At 41.6% G+C, this 12926-nt stretch overlaps 1 long non-coding RNA gene across 1 annotated transcript in view; it reads left to right on the top strand.

Annotated features, from left to right (window-relative positions):
* Positions 1-8563, top strand: part of LOC128780737 (uncharacterized) — a 76783-nt gene extending 68220 nt beyond the window's left edge. Inside the window, exon 4 of the long non-coding RNA XR_008426745.1 lies at positions 7512-8563. This is a non-coding gene — a long non-coding RNA (uncharacterized lncRNA). The remainder of the gene's footprint in view (positions 1-7511) is intronic.
* Positions 8564-12926: the final 4363 nt, after the last annotated feature.

Raw genomic sequence — 12926 nt, 5'->3', positions numbered from 1 at the left:
AATCAACGTAAACAATAAAATATAAGTAATTTAATTTAACTTTCACAATGAGCCACAATTTTGAGACATACTCCCTCTCTCTCTCTCACCACTGCTCTGCTGGTACCTGAGGTGCACACCTGGCCCTCCCTTGGAGTTATGAAATCCCACAAATGCACCCATAACCACACAGGGGCAGTGGCTTGCTTCAGCCCAACCCCAGGCTCCAGACCTCAGACCTTTCTGGTGGTTTTTATTAGCCCCTGGGAGCTGTCTACTCTGCTGCACTTTCTCCCACACACCTTTCTTTTTCTCATTATCACACAAGGCACATAATTGAGATACTTCTTCATACCGTGATTCCCATCTCTTTGCTATTGGGGGTTAAGGCTCATGTGGTCCAGGGTAGGCTACTCCAAATTATGGCACCTTGGCATATTGAATATTTGAGCTGAGTGATTTGGGAGACAGGAGGCATAGGAAGAAGAACTTTTTGATTTCCCCTGTTCCTTGAAGCAGGTCCTGAGATCCTCACGTGAGAGGTGTCTTCCCTATACCTGGAGGAAAGAAGTATCCTAATCTCCACATGTAGTGATGTGAGAGGAATCTGAAGGATCAGGCCTTGCTAAGTTTCCCCCAGTTTCCTACCTGCAGCTCCTATCCTTTTGTGCTATCACATTTTTTCACATCTTCCCACTCTTCATCAAATCTAGTATAAAAATGCTCAGGTTTAACTGCCCCTCGATTGGGCATTTTTCCTTTAAATTTTATACAGGTGACGGAAGTATTTCCACTTTGAGATCAATTGGAAAGTGCATGTTGCAGTTCTAGACATGTTTGATGAGTCTTGCTTTTGAGTAGTTGGCTTCATGAGCTTCTATATCTAGGGCCTCCTAAATTAGAAACTGATCGTTAACATGAAAAAGACGTAATGCCCCAATTTTAGAGGAAGAAGTGTAAGAATTCCACTTGGCTTCCTTTATTGTTCTATAGGTGACATGAAAAGATTTTCTATAAAAAAATAGTCTGGGAACTAGAATAAGATACCTTGTTTCTGTTATCTCTGGTCAGGAAAATAACTTTAAAATATATGTTTATGTTTTGTTGTTATGTTATAGAGTGTCTTATGTGGACCAAATAAATGGTGTGTGAGGAACTAGATGGAAATAGTCTCTGTGCCATTTGCTTTATTATACCTCTGAGGTGGGGAGTTAGAAAATGAAGGTGGATTAAAAAAATAAAAGCAGACTTCAAGGTTAATACACGTTCAGTTGGGTGTTTGCGTGCAGATGTACAGAGCTCCCCTCCCTGTGGGAGGCAGGGTGCTCAATCCTTTGTTTAATAATGAAGAACATTTATTCTCTGACAATAATGGACCATTGTACAGGATATTTCACAATGTTAATGGCTTTTGACTTACTCCATCAAGATAAATCCCTTGTCCAGTTGACATTATCTTATTGCCACCAGGTGCTGGGGGCCCAGTGTCACTGCTCTATGTGCTAGGAGGTCCTTAGTGAGAGAGCATCTCTCTCTCTCTCTCTTCCTCCCTTCCTCTCCCTGTTATATTCAGTGTCAATAACACATAGTGTGTTATTTTACAGTTTACAGTTAAGAGAGTCTGAACTGGGAAAAAAATATGTAACAGAATACTCTGAAAACAATGCCCAATTAGAAAAACATTTTTTGAAGACACATGTACAATTGTGTCATCTCTATAGTAAGAGGAACAGCAGAGCTCAGTGTTATTCTTCATTACGCTGTTGAGAAGCTAACCCTGAAAAGGCATTTGTCCCTTTCTTTTTGTATTGAGTACACCAACCCTGAAAACAGATTCAAGGGATTCTTTTTTATCTTTATTGTATTTTCCCCATTACCATTTAGTCCCCTTATACCTCCCCAATAATTCTTATTAGTTATTTTATTTTATTTAAACTGGAGGAAAATAGAGCTAAGTGAACATATACATTCTTCTGCAGAAAACAAAATCCCACAAAAATCAGACAAAGACAGGCTAGAAAAGAGGACCTATTACATGATACTCCTTTTAGGTTTACCATTTTTCTCCCCCCCCTTTTTTGGGGGGGGTTGTTTTAGGACTAAATGACAGATCTTTATCATATCTAACCATCAAGTGCTTATTTTCTTGGTTGCAATTTCATCACCTAAAATGGCCTTTGCATACATACACATTGCTCTTCTTTAATAGAAACCTGATGAACTTCAGAATTTATTTGAAATATGTATTCAATATAAGCCACTGTTCATTTTTTACAAAAGTAGAGTAGCACAGCAGCCTCCATTTGTTTTCAAAAATTTTTTTTCTATTCTCTCATCTCATTCCTCATAGCAGCCCTGTTCACAGGCTCAGTGGAAATATTGATAAACATGAAAACATGCTCAACTTCTCTAATCAAAGAAATGCATATTAAAATGAGATAGTATCATTTCTCCTATCATTGTGACAGAAATAAAGGATATTAATCATACCCATTGGTGGGGAAAGAGTGGGGCAAAGAGAACTCAGGGAATGTTGCCTTTCTCCCCGCAGCGTCCCAGCTCCAGTATTTTCTGAGGCCCCTGCTCTGTTCCTGCCCCCAGAGTATGTAAATCATCCCTTGTACTTGCAATAAATCCCTTCTTTTTTGCTTTTACCATTTTTTTTTGCAAGAAAGAGTATTAACTAATATAAGTTATACTCTAGCCTTCATTTCAATCTGTTTTCTCTTGATGGTATTTATTACTTTTATAAATTATCACATGCATCTTCTTGCCTTCATTGTATTAAGATAGTAAACAATTTCCTAACTTCTTTTCTGGATCTTGCACAGGATCATTTTCAGTTGCAGGCTTTTCTGTGAGCTTTCTGAACATTTTTCCTTCTTCCTTTGTCTAAGTGTGATTTCACAGACTTCAAGTTTTTTCTGCCTCTCATTTTTCTGAATTTCAAACAAGAGGGAGATTTATTTACACTTGATGATTGCTTTCAGACCTTTAATTACTATTAATTGCCCTCAGCTCTACTCATTATACTCATAATCTTCCCCTCCTTAGATCTAGAGCTGGGGCAGATTAATAGGCTCAACTCTCTACTCACATGCCCAGAGAGATTCGTCTAGTGGGGCTGTTGTGGTACTCAGGTATGAGGCCTTTCCACCCCCCAAAATCCTTTGAGTCTTTGAACCATTAAAACACAGGAACAACTGTAATCCCTAAAGTAGACCCCCAACCTCCAGGGGGTACTACCCTCTACAGGATAGATTGCAATCCTCAGGGACTGCTGCCCAGATTCTTGTCTACTCTGACTTGACCTACAGAGTTTTACTTGTGGGGGTTATGTCTCCCAGGATGCAATGTACCACTGCTCTCCTCTCTTCCGTCTTGCCCTAAGTTTTCTGGCAGAGAGACAGGTTGCATATGGGATCTTACTTTGGGTCTCACAGCTCATTATTGTTTCTTTTGGTAGCCACAGACTCTGAGACAGGTAGACTCTGAGGGAGGTATAACATATCTTATTGTTTTTTTCAACATGGCTTTTGTGAGATTTTTCTCAACCCAGGTTCATTGGCAGTAATAGTGGTAGAAATTTCTAATAGGTTTTGGCATTAGATTGTCTCTCTGCAAGTTTTCACTAGAGAGGAGGAAGCTGATGATTAATTCAATTATCCTTTGCACAGGACCCAGCAATGTCTTCTTATTGCCCAGCACATAGAGTTTACCCTGCTCCCTCTGGGTTCCAATAGTCTGCACAACCTGGTCCAGTCCTGTAATCCATGCCCTCTGCTCCAAGGAGCTGGCCTCCTTAACCTGTGTATTCCTATCTCTTTCCTTCTTGGCAGAGTTCCTTTCTCTGTCCAGCTAAATTCTTTCATGTAAAAAATGCTCAGATCAAGTTCCATCTCCTTCATGAAACCTTTTGATAATCCCAGCCTACATAGAAGTCCTCCTTTTATTTATTATTCACGAACCAAGTATTTGTTGAATGCTCATGCTATACCAATGCTTACATGAGAATCCCATAGTAAACAAGGAAGACTTGTTCCCTCCCTTCATGGGGCTGAGCGTTTAGGCGTCATATTCACTTTCACAGACAATAATAAAAATCACACAATAATAAATTCTTTCAGTCCTCTTTATAGTCCCTATTTATTCATCAGGGTAATTTTATTTTATTTTTGCAACCAACAAAACCCAGTTCTGGAACATAGGTCCAAACACGGATTTCTTGGAAGGGTCCTGAGGTACCTCACAGAACTGAAGAGAGAGCTGAAAGCCTGGCTTCCAGGTGGCGGGAAGACTTTCCAGAGATCTCAGCAGTAGAAATGTTTAGATTTTGTAGGCCACAGCCTCAGCTTCAACAATTGCTTCTGCCTGCACCTATGCCAAGTTTCAAGTCCCAGGAAAAAACTAAAGTGTTTAAGCTTGAGTCAAGTGATTTAAATTAATCAGCCAGTTGAAGATGGATGGGGACCTTCCCTGTGAGTAGGGACCTTCCTGACAGCAGGGGAAATTGTGAACTGGAGTCATCCTGTGGATGAAAGCCACCAGCTTCTCTCTTTAAGGCTGAATAACTTGTTCCCCAGCTGCAGACCAAGAGGGGAACCACCAGCTGTCAGTGCGCCCAGGGAACTACTTCTGCTCCAGAAGCCACCAGGTCACGTTAACTGCCTGGGCATCTCACACCAATGATGGGTGGGAGTGTGTGGGGCTGCCTAAAGGCCCAGTGTGGACTATTCTGAAGGGACATCTCAGCTTCAGAGATTCCCACAGGGGTGCCTGTGCCACAGCCAACTTCTCTGTCCAGGCATGAGTCCTTTCTTTCCCCCTCAGAGGTGGACCCCATGAACACTCCCTAAGATCTTCCTGTGCCCTAAGCTCTATGTCAGAGTCTGCTTCCTGAGGAACTCAATCTATGGAATTTATTACACGTAGGACGGTCACACACTTCCGCACCTTATTATATATTATCTGGAGTAGTTTGTGAATTATTTCATATGCTTTCCAAAGTAGACTATCGACTTCTTATGAGTGGAAACCTTCCCTTCCCTAATATCCAGTCCTCAACCCCAGTTGCTGCATGAGGAACATTGGTATCACTCAATTATGTGCTCACTGATGGATTATCCCCCGTTGAGGGACGAAGTTGTGTTAAGTCCAACATGTCAAAATGTTGCTGTTTTAGATAGACTAGAGATTTAATAATTCAAAAAGACGTCATTTAAACGGGTGTAAAGGTATAGCCAAGAGGTTTTGTTTTTTGTTTTCACTTATTTAGTGGCCAGCTCATTGATTTTAGAGAGAAGAAAATTCTGGTTAGGGGGGATAAACCCCTACAATAGCATTTTTTCTTTCCGCAGTCAACATCTTTCTTTCGTCTCTGGGGGATGCAGCCACATAACCTTACAAAACATGCTTAAGCATGTGATTTTAAGAGCTGTTTCCACTCTTCATGAGTGTATGTGTTTGTGTGTGGGGTGGGGTGGAGTGGGGAGCAGGGAGAGGAATGTACATCCTAGACTGTGACATCATATGTCTCAGTAATTGTATTTGGGAGCTGGCTGTCCACAATAGCTATGTGCCAAGATGAATGGAAAGTTGGTGAGGAGCTCCCAGGCTTTGAACTTTAACTAAGTATTTTTTGTCAACTATACTTTAATAAAAAATGTATTTTTTCAAGAAGAGGGTATTTAAGGATAAGTCATTTCCATAAACACTTTTGTAATCATCCCACCTCTAAGGCAGATGTAGTGTGATTCCTTTTACTTAGAGATTGTTCAGTTCTAAACATTGAATAAAAACATGATTTTCTAGTCCTTTCCCCAGGCACTTAAACATTCCCACCCCGACCCTCCTCTGACACCTGCAAAAGGAAGTTATTACCTCCTACCCATCAGCTTTTGTCTGATTCTGATAATGTAATAATATTTCACAGAGCTACCCCATGATGCAAGCACATTTTCTACATTCAGTACACATATGTCGTTTCCTTGCACTTTAGAAAAATTGTGCTCTAAACATAGCAAAGAGAATAACTCTTATGTTTTTCCTCTTATAAGGAATGTGTTTTATGATATATTTTTTAATTGATTAAGAGGTGAGAGTAATAAATGAACATCTGATCCAAGTTTCAGCAAAGGTCTCTTTATTGAAATGCAGACTCTAAAAAGTTATTTTAGGCAAGTTCCCAGAGGCAATTTTTAAAACCATAAGGCTGGATGAGGAGACTGTGATTCTAATGAATTCTGCCACTCCTTAGAAATAAATTAAGAATTTCCTTCCAAGTGGAGTGGCTAGTGGGCTGAGAGGTCATATTTTAAAATAGTTGAATCCAAACATAGCTGGATTTGCATTTTTTTAAAAGCCCATAGTTTGCTTTTCACATTTTCTCTCTTCCCCAGTGACTCAGGCATTGTATGGTCCAAGTTGCTTTCTTGCAAAAGCACCTTGGGCTCATTTTATGAGGTGTGGAGTAGAGAGCCTTCCTTGTGCTTTGACTGGCTGAACTTTCCATCCTGCCTTAAACAACCTGGGAAAAATCAGTGTGATTTATGAGAGCAGTTACTGCTATCCTTTTACTTAGCCAGGAATATTCTTATGCTATCAAAAACCCTGAAAAACCAAAAATACCTCACATTTGGAACCACTGTCATCCCTACGTCTTGACTAGTCATATGAGTGACTCATTAATTAAATAAGTTATGCAACTAAGAAGTCTTCCTTATAAGTGAGGGAGGGTGAAAACAGGTGAAAAGATGACTTTTTCTTCTAGCTACATCCAATGTAATCTTAAAGACAAGGAGGGTATATTGAACAGACATATGGTATGAGACTGCCTGGTTATTTTCATCAATTATGCCCATGTGTCAGGCGTAAAAGCCCAAGTTCATGAAGCAGGTGCTGGAGTGTATAACACTCATTGGGGGCTTTTCATGCTAGTGGTTTAGGTTATGTGAATCCATGCAGTAGAGATGAGAATTAGACACACACACACATATACACTCACAGACAACCTCTACCACTCAAAAGCCCTCTTCCAAAAAAAAAGTTTCTGTAAGATCAAGATGCTGGGCATGTGTTTGCAAAGAGTCACTTAGAGGTGATCATCAGTATGTACTAATACCTTTTAAAATGTAGGGTGCCTTTCCCTCACAGCAGCTCAAAAAACTTCCTTTAGGTTTACTGTGTGTTTGAGAATAAGAAACTCCCATTTTTAAAAAGGATTTTATTTATTTATTTCTTAGTGAGACGGTAAGGGAGGGAGAAAGAGAGGGAGAGAAACATTGATGTGTGACCATAACTGGGGACATGGCTGGCAAGTTGGTTTGCAACTCGAGCGTGTGCCCCAATGGGGAACTGAACTGGTGACCTTTTGGTTTGCAGACGAGGACCAACACACTGAACTACACCAGTCATGGAAGAAACTCCTATTTTACATAGGGATTAAAGCCACATGCATACAGGGGTTCCAAGCTTTTTATGGCAATGGCACATATGAGAATGATGCTCACCATCAATTACACTTCCTGTTACAGATAGAAGATAGGCTGCCCACCATCATCTCAGCCCGTGCCCAAGAAGCTGCTACTGATGGCTGATATCCATGACTGCTATGCCTTGGCCAGGGGATACACTGCTACCATGGGCAACTTCGCCAAGGCCACCTCTGATGCCATCTCTAGGACCTACAGCTATCTCATCCTGATCTCTGGGAAGAGACCATCACCAAGTCTCCCTGCCAGGAATTCACTGACCATCTTGTATAGACCCACACCAGGGTTTCTGTGCAGAGGACTCAGGTTCCATCTGTGGCCACCACATAATTTTGTACAAGACAAAGTGAATTAAGCCTGTTTTTTTTGTTTGTTTGTTTGTTTAAGATTGACTGCCCTATGTGTGTAATTCTTTGCTGTAGTTGCAATTCCCTGCTTTTCTTGGACACCAAAGAAAGCTGTGGGAGTACAAATAAGTGAGATGAGATTAAAGTTAGTTGGGCTGATCTTGACTCTTCTCCCATTTTTTCCCCTTTAAAAAATTGAAAATTATTGCCCTGGCCGGTGTGGCTCAGTGGATTGAGTGCCAGCCTGCAAACTGAGGGGTCGCTGGTTGATTCCCAGTCAGGGAACATGCCTGGGTTGCAGGCCAGGTCACCAGTGAGGGGCATGTGAGAGGCAACCACACATTGATGTTTCTCTCCCTCTATTTCTCTCTCCTTTCCCCTCTCTAAAAATAAATAAAGTCTTAAAATTTTTTTCTTCAATTACAGTTTACATTCAATATTATTCTGGATTAGTTTTAAATGTACAGCGTAGTGGTAACAAAATCATGTACTTTACAGAGTGATCCCCCAACTGTTTCAAGTACTTACCTGGCCCCATGTATGTTTATTATAATATTATTGACTATATTATATGCCGTACTCTATATATCTGTCACTATTCACTACCAATTTGAACTTCTTAATCCCTTTAGTCTTCTCACTCAGCCCTCTAGCCCCGCTCCGTTCCGACAACTGTCAGTCAGTTCTCTGTACCTATGAGTCTGTTTCTATTTTGTTTGTTTTTGTTCTTTAGATTCCACATATAAGTGAAATATGGTATTTGTCTTTCTCTGTCTGACTTATTTCACTAAGCATAATACTGGTCCATCCCTGCCATCGCAAAAGTAAGATTTCATTTTTTTTTTTTTAATGGCCGGGCAGTATTCTGTTGTGTATTTTTACCATAGCAGCTTGTTTGTTTAGTTTGGTGTGTTGCTAGGCCTCTTGTTTTTTTCTTCCTTCCTGCCCCCCTTTATTCTTTTTTACTCTTTTGTTTCACAGTTTTTTTATCCACTTATCAATTGATGGGTATTTGGATTGCTTCCATAGCTTGCCTATTGTAAATAATGCTACAATGACCATAGGGATGCATATATTCTTTTGAATTACTGTTTTGGGGTTTTTTTTGTATATATTCCCAGAAGTAGAATCATGGGGTCATAAAACAATTCCATTTTTAATTTTTTGATGAAAATCCATACTGTTTTCCACAGTGGCTGCTCTAGTCTGCATTCCCACCTACAGTGCAGAGCGTTCCCTGTTCTCCTCAACCTCACCAACACTTGTTGTTTGTTGATTTATTGATGATAGCCATTCTGACAGGTATGAGTACTTAATTTCTTTTTACCCCAACTTTCAATGTGTTAAAATACACATAATATAAAAATATATTATCTTAACCATTTTTAAGTGTTTAACTCAGTGGTATTAAATACATTTGTTACAGAACCTTCTCCCTGCCCCCGCCAAACCCTGGGGGTCTATTACTTTATGGTTCTTTTTGCCCGCTGCCAATAAGAACTGTGACTCTCAATCCCTGGGTTTGGGAAAAAGGAAAGGAACTACTTATTCAAAAGTTATATAGGTTCAGAATAATGGTAGAATGTTGCCATTAAATCCCAAAATCCCTTTTAAAAAATATATTTTATTGATTATGCTATTACAGTTGTCCCATTTTCTCCCCTTCACTCCACTCCACCCTACACACCTCCTCCCACCCACACTCCCCCCTTTAATTCATGTCCATGGGTCATACATATAAGTTCTTTGGCTACTACATTTCCTATACTATTCTTAACCTCCCCCTGTCTATTTTCCACCTACCATTTATGCTACTTATTCCCTGTACCTTTCCCCCCTGTCTCCCCCTCCCACTCCCCTGTTGATAACCCTCCATGTGATCTCCATTTCTGTCATTCTGTTCCTGTTCTAGTTGTTTGCTTAGTTTGCTGTTGTTTTTGTTTTAGGTGTGATTGTTAGTAACTGTGAGTTTGCTGTCATTTTACTGTTCATATTTTTTATCTTCTTTTTCTTAGATAAATCCCTTTAACATTTCGTATAATAAGGGCTTGGTGATGATGAACTCCTTTCACTTGACCTTATCCGAGAAGCACTTTATCTGCGCTTCCATTCTAAATGAAAGCTTTGCCGGATAGAGCAATCTTGGATGTAGGTCCTTGCCTTTCATGACTTGGAATACTTCTTGCCAGCCCCTTCTTGCCTGTAAGGTCTCTTTGGAGAAATCAGCTGACAGTCTTATGGGAACTCCTTTGTAGGTAACTGTGTCCTTTTCTCTTGCTGCTTGTAAGATTCTCTCCTTATTTTTAATCTTGGGTCATGTAATTATGATGTGCCTTGAGGTGTTCCTCCTTGGGTCCAACTTCTCTGGGACTCCCTGAGCTTCCTGGACTTCCTGGAAGTCTATTTCCTTTGCCAGATTAGGGAAATTCTCCTTCATTATTTGTTCAAATAAGTTTTCAATTTGTTGCTCTTCCTCTTCTCCTTCTGGTACCCTTATAATTCAGATGTTGGAACGTTTCAAGATGTCCTGGAGGTTCCTAAGCCTCTCCTCATTTAAACATTTATTTATTTATTTATTTTTAGACAGAGGGGAGAGGAGAGAGAAAGAGGGAGAGAAACATCAATGTGCGGTTGCCTCCTGCACGGCCCTTACTGGGGACATGGCCTGCAACCCAGGCATGTGCCCTGACTGGGAATCGAACCTGCGGCCCTTTTGTTTGTAGGACAGCACTCAATCCACTGAACCACACCAGCCAGGGCTCTCTTCATCTTTTTGAATTCTTGTTTCTTCATTCTTTTCTGGTTGAATGTTTCTTCCTTCTGGTCCACACCGTTGATTTGAGTCCCAGTTTCCTTCCTATCACTATTGGTTCTCTGTACATTTTCCTTTATTTCACTTAGCATAGCCTTCATTTTTTCATCTAATTTGCGACCAAATTCAACCAATTCTGTGAGCGTCCTGATTACCAGTGTTTTGGACTCTGCATGTGATAGGTTGTCTATCTCTTCATCACTTAGTTGTATTTTTTCTGGAGCTTTGATCTGTTCTTTCATTTGGGCCTTTTTTTTTTTTTTTTTGTCTCCACGTGCCTGTTACATAGTAAGGGGCAGAGCTTTAGGTTTTTGCCAGGGCTGGGTAACCCATATCACTGCACTGTGATGCTGTATGTGGGAAAGGGGTCTGAGAGGGAACAGTGGCACTTGCTCCGATGTCTGCCAGCTTTCAGTCACTTCCCTTGTTACCCACAAGCAAAGTGGGCCCTTCTTGTGCTAATTCCCGGGTGAGAGGGTTTGTGTACGTTCTAGGACCCTGTGAGTCTCTCCAATGAACTCTGCTGTGAGGCTGAGAGTTTTTCCCGCTGCTGCCCCAACCCCTACAGGTGTTTTCAGTCAGAGGTTTGAGGCTTTATCCGCCCCCCCCCCCCCCCGCCCCCGCCCCACCACACACACACACACTGGAGCCTTGGGTTGCTCTGTCTGTCTCACTCCACAGTTGTTCCTCCCGGTTTATCTGCAAGTGAATGTGGGACTGCCCACTCCACCAGCCACCACCTCTCTGGGTCTGCCAGCTGCTGCCTTGTCAGCCAGCTGCAGCCTTGCCTGCCCCACTGCACAATCCACCCCCGCGCTGGGTCCTCCAGCCACTGCCTTGCTGAGAGTCCTCTCCACCCAGCTGCCTGTCTCTGCCCTTCCTACAGGTCTGGATGAATGTGTCTTCTTTATCTCCTTGGTTGTCAGACTTCCACACAGTTTGATTTCCTGTCAGTTCTGGTTGTTTTTTGTTTTTAAATTGTTGTTGTCCTTCTTTTGGTCGTGCAAGGAGGCACAGTGTGTCTTCCTATGCCTGCATCTTGTCTGGAAGTCCCCCCAAATCCCTTTAAAACATCCACAAACAGACACACACAGTCCTGCCTCCCCTTGCCAAACCAGGCCAGTCAGGGGTACCATATGTCAGGAAAAGGAAATAGGAAGTCCGTAGCTTGGCTAGGCTCCTGTTCTTAATTCAGAACTGCATGGCACTTCCTCATGGTTGGCTGGAGGGGGTCCTTCTGCACTCTTTCAAACCACTTGGCCAAGACCACCCCCCTGCACTGCTGCTACATGGTCAAGAGGCTTCTCCTTCCCTAGCTGCATGGTCAAGAGTCCTGCACAGATGCTACATCCTGCTTTTCTGCTTTTTTCTAAGCTGTGTGGTCAGGAGAGCCCCCTCTTCTCTCCCCAACCACATGGTTAAGCCCCACAGCATATATTTTCCCTTTCTGGCTGTTGTGCCTGATTTTAAATCCTGGCGCAGATCTTTCTCTACAATGCCATTTCCAACTCCTACAACACTAGGTTACACTTGCCAGTGGTCTGGTTCTTTTGCCTTTCTTGGCTGCCATTGTTAGTCTCTGCAAGTGTGGCCCTGTGAGGTTGGTGTGAACTGCCTCCAAGCTGCTCTTGCAGGTGCAGGAAGGCCCTCTGGCTACATTGCATCACAGGTTAGAGTCATGCCCATTTCCCTGGCTAGGGGCAGGCACAACTTTTAACATTACTAAAACACTGGCCAAGTTCTTCGACTATGCAAAGTAGCTCTCAATGGCCTTGCTCTGCTCCCTCATCCCCCACATGATAGCTGTGGGAGCTTTGGGATTTTGGGGGGACCTCAGCAGCACATTACACATTCACAATGTTGTATACCCATCACCACTATCCATCTTAATAACTCTTTCATCTTGCAAAAGTGAAACTCTACATTCATTGAACACTAACTTCCCAGTCTCCCTTCTTCCCAGGCCCTGGAAACCACCATTCTGTTTTCTGTCTTTATTGTCTTAATTACTCTACTTTATATAAGTGGAATCATACAGTATTGTCTTTTTGTGAATGGCTTATTTTACTTTGCATAATGTCCTCAAGGTTCATCTGTGTGGTAGCATGTGCCAGAATTTCCTTTCTTTTTAAGGCTAATATTCTATTGTATGTATATACCATATTTTACTTATCTGTTCATGGGTTGTATCTCTTGTGAATAATGTTGCAAAGAACATGGATATACAAATATCTCAGTTCTTTCATGTACCTACTTAGATGTGGAATTGCTGGATTATATGGTAGTTCTGTTTTTAAT

This window comes from Desmodus rotundus, chromosome 4 (genome assembly GCF_022682495.2).
Source record: "Desmodus rotundus isolate HL8 chromosome 4, HLdesRot8A.1, whole genome shotgun sequence".
Lineage (NCBI taxonomy): Eukaryota > Metazoa > Chordata > Mammalia > Chiroptera > Phyllostomidae > Desmodus > Desmodus rotundus.
Note: the sequence above shows the minus strand (reverse complement) of the source record. Positions and strands in the feature narration are given on the sequence as shown.